Source organism: Belonocnema kinseyi, chromosome 2 (assembly GCF_010883055.1).
Source record: "Belonocnema kinseyi isolate 2016_QV_RU_SX_M_011 chromosome 2, B_treatae_v1, whole genome shotgun sequence".
Lineage (NCBI taxonomy): Eukaryota > Metazoa > Arthropoda > Insecta > Hymenoptera > Cynipidae > Belonocnema > Belonocnema kinseyi.
Window position 1 is genome coordinate 33,895,929 of NC_046658.1, and position 8,574 is coordinate 33,904,502.

Below are 8,574 nucleotides of genomic sequence, written 5' to 3' on the forward strand. Positions count from 1 at the left end.
CCTGGGTCTGTATTTTTCTTACAATATTCATAAATATAAATTGATTTATATATATATATATATATATATAATTTCTGCTCATATAAGGAAGGAATCTTATCGGTTTATGCTGGCTAAACGATTTTTGTGACCCAGAGCATTTTTTTCCTAAAAATATAATTTTCGAATTTTTATTCGTAAACAGTACAAAATATCACAAAAGAGCGAGAGAAATTTTTTTTTGGACTTTTTTAGATCTTAAAATTTTTGTCTTATCATTTTTATTTATTTTTATTGTTTATGGGATAAATGCGAAAATTCGGTTTAATGAAACAAAATGTGAATATCTTGAATAAATCATAAACAAAAGATTTTCAATGAAAAAATTGGTATTTACAAAAAAATATTCGAAAAAATTTAAATGGTTGTAATTTTGTAGAATTTTTTTCCTCAAATCGGAAAAATACGTTTCATCAAAAACAACATATTTTTTTGCCCTCCTGCCGGAAAGCGTAAATTCACGGCCGCTACCTTTGCCGACAATTACATGTGATCTGTGACATTTCGTATTTTATTGGCCTAGGCATGTAATATACTATTGTATCCGCGAGATTCTAGGGCATAAGGTCGACTGCACGCAGAAAATGAAATATTTACTTATCAAGAATGGTAAAGGGGTTCTTGTAACCGTAACAGTATAAACTGCTTTTAATAAGAGGATGAAAATGTCAAAATCACTTAGCATTTCGTAAATGTCACAATGAAATTAAGGTTAATTCAACGGTTATCCTTCAGTAAAATAAACCTCTATTCCCTGGTATTACATACTGTACGACATGTAAAATCCACTGAAACGAAATTAAAATAGTGGTACAGTGGACATTACCGAAAGATCGGTACATGCTACCGATCGATCGGTTTGCTTAACTCGCTCCTAAAGTCGCAACGCAACCTATCCGCGCGGATCACCGGGTGAATTCACGACGCAATCGGCAATGAATGGATTGCTTCACCTAAAAAACATTCCTTTTTGAAATTCCTGTGAAATTTGTCACATTACTCCATATTCCCACTTTGCAAGGAAGGGGTTTTATCAAAATAATACAATTTTGGATGGTAGAACTTATACACAGATCGCTTACACTTGAGGGTTTATTGGAGCAAGACTTGTTTTTGTTCCATGACTGTTTCAGCTGACATATAGGTATGAGGTAAATGCTGGAACTTTTTTTGTGTGTCGCGCTGGTATGGTCGCGTATTCAGAAATCGTTCCCGAGGTCATCACCCTTAGTTACAATTGCATTTCAAAATTATTTTACAGATCGCAAATCGTGTAATAGCGTAGTGGTTAAGAGTATTGACTTGCGTACTTAGGTTTATGCGTTCGAATCCCCCCCATTGCGTGCGAAATTTCAATTGTATTATAAGCATTATAACTTGCAAATACCGATTAATTATAAGTATATCCGAAAATATTTATAAGAAATAACCGTGTGGTTATTTATTAATTATTTTTTAACAATACTTTTTCACAATGTATAATGCTGTCTAAACTGTAGTCTATGTCGATAACATAATTTAGATGTCTTTATATTATTCGTTAAAGTGGCATGATAATTCGTAATTGCAGCATCCAGGAACTGTACAGAATAGCGACTGGATCGGTAAAATCTACTGATCCGCAGGTCAGCACCACTTAACAATCGGTACTAGTAACCATAAATGACAGTCATACTTATTCTTCTATAATGGTAACGTTTACTGAACTGTCCGTGTTGTCCATATACGTATTAGGAAGATCGATAGATTTAACTTGGTTTTCAGTAAAATGTAAGGTTCTTTTTTCTGCGTGTGCTACTAACTCGATAAACGTGATTTGTTATAGCTATCAATAAAAACGCAGTTTGCCCTCTATATGAAGTAAATAGAAATTTGTATATACTTTCTATAGAGGCTCCGAACTGCATTTGTGATGACAGCCATAATAAATCGCGTATTCTCATTAGGAGCAGTGGAAGTATTGAACTTGTCTGATTTAAAATGAATTTGATCGATAATATTTTGCACAAAAAGATAAATGATAAAATTACAAATGTTAGGCGATTCTGTAACTTTTTCGTATCCACATCGCTCCCTGGTACATAAGGATTTGAGACACTGAATTAAATTTCAAAGATTTAAAATTTTGAATAATTTGATTAAATGGGAAGATATTTCTGTTACGTTACTGACCGAGGGTTCTAAAAAATCAGAGTGCGGCTTAGTGCCAAAATCGTGAGCATCGCGAAGTGTCTGGCCGAACCGACAACGATGGTCGTCGAGGATATTAATAAAAGCCAGATTCAACGGCCTCGATCGTAAATATTTCGATCTACTTGGAAGCTGCTTGCTGATGCGTTCCTGGCTGCAAATGCAAGCGAAAGATTTTCAAAGGAACGTAAACAAAAGTCAATAGGGATGACTGATTCGCGACTTTAAAATGCAGTTATAATAATTTAATAATACAGGATTTAAATATTCAAACATCGCGCCTGCGTTCCTCTTGTGAATTACAAAACATGCAGCTCAGTGATGCTCATTATATGGTTTTTTCTCTCTATTTATTTTGATCAGAACAAATTAATTGTAGAGGCAAAACTTTGTGTATACTTTCTGTAGTTTTTACATTGTGCAAAATAAATAGGGAAAACTATGCAAGAGTAGTCCACTCGAACTTAAGATAATATGCCCAAAAAAATGCCTTAAAGATTTTGATTACAATATTCGGTACAGCATTTAGCATAACTGAATAAAATTTGGTCGAGATATTATGAATAATAACTGCATGAGATAAAAAATTGATTTTCACAATACGAACATCGAAAATGGCGGCTTTCGTAGCCTGCGAAACGGGACGAAAATAGCCGTATGCAGGTGAGCGTGTACGAAAGTACTTTACAAACCCTGGAGTCTCCAAGCCTGTTATGACAAACCCTAGAGTATTTATACTTTCGCGAGTTACGATCTAACCCTACCGGAGAAACTTCTCAAGTATTGACAATACAGCGCGCACAAACTTTCTGTGCGCCGTAGTAGCATCACTTACGTTGCAACGAAAACTTCACGTCTTTTTGAAAGAATTGTCACTGCGTATTCTCCAATAGTTGTCTTATGCTTGTTCAATGTTCTTATTGTGAGAAATAGTATACGCGGCAAGGGGCTGAAACCTCGCGAACACCAACTCGCATGTTGGCTGTACTTGGGGGCTTGGTTACGCCCCTTGCCACGTAATATACTATTTCCTTACACATTCATGCAAAAACCTCGTTTGTCCACCATTTAGAGACGTCGCAAGCAAAATGAGCCCATTTGGCCTTTCGTATCGAAATATACCGAAATCGTGTATGAGCAGTTTTTATATAATTAAAATTGTTTCTTGGTGGATGTTTGCATTGCAATTTAACTTTGGGACATAATTAATGAAACGCATACTTAAACCTGATGGGTTTACATCTTTTTTCACAATTATGAAAGAACTGTTTGTTACTCGGTGTTTTTCTGAAGAGTAGGTCAGAAAAATTAAGTCACATTGACAATTCCTTATTTTAATTAGTATCACTGAATACATCCAAAAATAACTTTAAAAACATAGTCAAATAATACTAACAACTTTCACTTTTAAGGGGTTAGGTCTGGCAAGAGATTTTCTATACCAAAATGTTGTACTCTCCAAGATAAAAAACTATTAATAAATCTTGGCTTGATCATTTTTTGCAATAGTTCAAATAATTTTCGTTATTTCAACCTATTAAACCGATGAGTTCATCAGTGATAATTTAAAATTATGTATATATGAGGAAGTCTTTTCTCATCTATAATCTTTTTATCAGAAGCGATGACCTACTCTTCAATGAGAAGCGTGAAACTGTAGAAATTTAAGTAACCTACTCTTGCATAATTTCATCTTAGTACACTATTTTAATACGACTATGACTTGATCAAAATTTTATTTTCTGTTTCAGGTGAGTTGCACGAAGCTAATTCATGTTTCAGCTGTGAACATTATCGGTAAGTTTCCCTTCGAATACTGTTTTATGAAAGATTTATTCACACTTTTTGTAGCGAATTTTCGGTTTACGATTAAGAATATCGTTTCATCTTGTAATTAAAAAGTGTAAAATACAAAATTCGTAAAGTTGCACTCCAGTAAATTGTACAGTTGCAAAAATCGCAAAGAATGACAGCGATGTCGTCGTCCGTTCCCCGATTTGCATCAAGGCTAATTTTCACACAGCTTTAGTTCAAAAGACGAGCTCTTTGCGTGGGTAGATTGAGCGTCTTTAGAACTCACCTTCAGCCCACTCGCGAATTTTTTCTTCGATTCTTCTTCTCCAAATCCTCTCTTTTTCTCATTTTCTCTTTGTCTTTCCTACTTCAACCATTCTCCGTCACTCAGGGCCACCGACATTCCTTCATGATGCTTCTCTGTTCTCTCTGCACTGCAGCACCCACTCTCCTCCCATCTTTTCCAGTCGTTTCCAGAGATAAGAAAGAGATGGCAAAAGAACGACAATTCCAATGGTAGCTATGAAATTATTCTTACTAGTAGTCCGAAGAACAGAAGAATTCAAAATCAAAACTAATATTTCATTTTGACGCTTAGATTTTTTAAGAAATATTATAATCTTGGAATACTAATACAATACTTGCAGTGCTAAATGAAATCAAGTCCGTCCAAAATTTTGTTTATCTTCATTTTGAACCTGGAATCTCGTCTGAAACCTAATATACTTTTTTGTTCTTCTGCGAGATTGAATGTATATTTTCTATTTCGAGTCACAAGGGACATGGAGCTGTTGAGAAAAACGCTCGGGTGCCATCAATGAGGAACAACTAAACCCTCGTCAAGCTTAATTTAAAAACTTCAAATTGCAATTGGAAGAGTTAATATTTAATATATAGTTAATATCGGAGTTGAATAAGTAGATTAAATGTTATTGTAGTTAATAAAGTTATGTACAAAATTCTGTGAAAACAAAATTTTTCTATAATTACACTGTAGTTAAACTACAAAATTATTAAAAACATTCTATTTAAATAATTATTCATATATATTCTTTAAAGATTTTTTCGATGTAGATTCGAGAAAAACCTTTATTATACTGTATAGTAAAAAATATAAAAATAGAATATAAAAAAAATACAGTCTAAAAGATTGAAAAAAAATTTGAAAAAAATTTTGAAAAAAATTGTTGAAAAATCACACTGTAGTAAAAATAGTGGTGAAAGGATTTTTTCGAAATCTTATTTATTGATACAATAATTTTAAAACAAAATTTGATAAAATTTATATTCAAATTTAGTTTAAATTTCAACGGAGTGCTAATTTCATGGTTACTTTTTCAACCTTTTATTATTGATATTTTTTCTATTACCGCGATTTTTAATTTGGATTTTCTCGGAATAAGATAATTTATTTGGATCCAACCTTTTTTATTCTGATTGAAAAATAATCTTTTCATCCGAATAAATGAAGAAACTACAAATTTAGTATGAAGACCCCTAACATGGCAAAAAGCACTAAAATGGAATCACTAAAGGTTTACACCAGGGGCGTCAACTTCGATGCATAGTAATCAACTTTGTAATACTCGTATCTTATGACTTACTTGAATGAACTCTAATTTTATTTTGCACTTGTAAAAAGATTAAGGATGTGGTGGGAGATGCCGGGCGACTGCGACTTGATTGTCTGTTTACGAAACTGTCGAATACAGTCTGACGTGGTATTAATAAAACTCTTCCACAGTGTATAAACTTTCATACAATGTGCAGTAAATAATAGCATATGATATATCAAAACTTCTCTAGAATTTATTTTAAACTTGACTAAACTTTCGATTTAAATAATAAATTTTTTACTCATAAAGATTCACAGAAATTTGTCGTTCTTTAACCGATTTTTCAGGGAATCATTAATATTGAATAATTTAAAGTTTGCTTGAATTAACATTTGCGAACTTTACTAAACTAACATGAAATCTTATCCAATTCTTTCTTAATGTATGACAAAATAGTTTTTAATAATTACAGCACGTGCATTAATGTTTACTTTTAAAAACCTTTACTGTACATTTGGAAACTTTTATCTGCGTCATTATAGTTTACCGAACTGCCATGTATTCTTTAATATATTGCATGTCGCAGATCATTTCAATAATGTCAAACATTCTCTTTTTGATCCATATATCCCAATTTTACACAAAAGTTTGGTAAAGTTTTCTAATCACATTATCTTCGTGCGCGGCTTATATTTTTTATTTAAAAAAGCAAGTGTCAGGTTATTCATACTTTCCCTTACATATTTTATTTTAAAATTAATAAACACAACAAAATAATTAATTCCTTAAAATTTTAAGTTACTGTATCTGAACATTCCTAAATTTTTGTAAGAGGAAAATTAGAGACACAATATTAACAATTCAATATGCAAAAAAATTTATTTTGCTTAAAAAGGCTTAAACACATTGTGAATCCAGGAATCAGCTGTTTTAAAAAAAATATATCTAAAGCATTCAATTTATGCACAAAAAAGTCGTAGAAGAAACTCAAAGTATGTTTCCAAGCAACATTGTAATCGGCTTATTAGAGAAAAATATGTAACAAAGGGAAAAAGGGGAGAGAATTAGGAAAGAGACAACCGAGCCGTCCTCATTCTCATTTCCTTTCTTCTTTCTCCGTCTTTTTTTATGCTACTTTTGGAACATCATGTTTCGAAACCATTTTACTATCGGCGAGAAAATCATAGGCATCTGCCTTTGAAGCTTAACAACTCAGTCAAAAATAAATGCTAGCGCAACAAAAAAACATTTATATGAAAGCTGAAAGTGTTCTACAAAAATGAACTTGAAGACGTTTATGTGAAAAAATTTTTGTGCTTAGCAGACTGAAAAATGTAAATAAGTAAAGATTTTCGTGTATATTTAAGAACAGTCAAGTTTAGAGCATTATTTCTCATACAAGGGACGACGGGAATAATTTGAAAAAATTTACGAGTATGAGGAAAACTGTTGTGAACCAGTTGCAGTCGAGAAATTAAAAAAATAATAAAAATTGTTGCTTAAAAGTACAAAAATGTGTAACAATATTATCTTCAGTTCTAATACAGATATTAAAGCGATTCAAACAGAAAAATTTAACGGATAGGCTCTGTAATTATTTGCAATTACTCGGAAGGATGTGATAGTGTTATTTTTTGGAAAAATCGCGATATTTTTAGACATTTCTTTGTTGGAAAACAAGTGACAGAAAGCGGGGTGGGTGGCTTTTTTACTGCCGACCGCTGGTGCCTTTCTTCGACCCCTTGTTCTGAATCCTTGAAAGGCACCTGGCCACGGGTCGAAAAAAGGGCAAATCCCCGACTCGCACTATGACCTGTTAAGGTTATCCCCACCATTGCATCCAGCCCGTTACCCCTCGCTTGCTTTTTCGCGCCTGGGATTATATCTTAAGCCCGATATACACATTCGGCATTCGGCGAATGCCAAGCAAATTTTCGGCGAATACCTAGTAGTGTGAATGGGTTTAGCCTAGGCGAACATTCGATATTCATGCTCTCAGCTACTAGGCGAGTTTCCAACGCGAGCACTTTGGCGAATATAGGCGAGCAAGTGCAATTTTTGAGGGCGTCCACAAATTTGGGTATATTCGGCGAACATTTTTGCTTTAATTAAGTACATATTACTATTTATTTTGGTTATTTATTTAGAAATAAATAATGTCGAATTGTTTCTTAACATTTTTAAATGTGTCTAAATTAATTATTCTTTTGTTATGCATTTTTTAATTCTTCTAATTGAAAATGTACTCTTAAAAATGAAGATTATTTATTTATTAAGCATTAACTGATCATAACGAAATAATACATTTTATGGCATTTTCCATAGTCTTTGGTTAACGCAATAATTTCGTATAATTTATAAAGCCTTGGCTTCGTACAAAAATAACTAACAATTCTGCAAAAGAACTAAAGCTTAAAACTAAAAAAGCAGCCGCATTAGCCACAATTTCCGAACTTTTAATTTCTCAATTATTTTCCATGGTGCTTCCTACTCTCGTCTACTGCTGACGATGACTGAAAGACGAATGTTCGTCATATCCAAGTCGAGTCAGTACTTGGCAATTTACGAATGTGTGGATATCTGTGCTCGGGTATGCTCGCCACTTGCCGAACATTCGGGTAGTTAGTGCTCGGCGAATAGCGAATATTCGGCATTCGACGAATGCCGAATGTGTGTATCGGGCTTTAGAAGGCTGGCGTACCTGAAATATTTAAACTGGACAGTGTAAGCAGATATCATAAATTTCATTTTCCGGATTCCCCACAGTAATATTAAGCTGTTGTCCCTTTTGGTTCCATGTTAGCAATTTTCCATGGAGTTTATAACTCTAAAACTCGAAAATTACAAAAAATCTTTTAGAAAAATGTAATTGTTTCAAATTTATTTGTATAACATTCGTATTTTTAGTTAGAAAATTGTGTGTGCGTGTGTGTGCGTGTGTGTGTGACAATATATATATATTTTCCCGGCGAAATCCTGTGATTGCCCTCATCAC

At 33.2% G+C, this 8,574-nt stretch overlaps 2 protein-coding genes across 4 annotated transcripts in view; both read left to right on the forward strand.

Annotated features, from left to right (window-relative positions):
- LOC117166888 (ecdysone receptor) overlaps positions 1-8,574 on the forward strand; it is a 731,730-nt gene that overhangs the window by 180,895 nt on the left and 542,261 nt on the right. Inside the window, exon 1 of one of the 3 annotated variants that reach the window (XM_033351321.1) lies at positions 4,009-4,026. The exons of the other annotated variants lie outside the window; for them this stretch is intronic. The gene's annotated coding sequence lies outside the window, so the exon portion shown is untranslated. Of the gene's footprint in view, positions 1-4,008; positions 4,027-8,574 lie in introns of those variants that run through there. 3 annotated transcript variants of the gene reach the window in all.
- LOC117182629 overlaps positions 1-8,574 on the forward strand; it is an 89,789-nt gene that overhangs the window by 50,254 nt on the left and 30,961 nt on the right. The window lies entirely within an intron of this gene.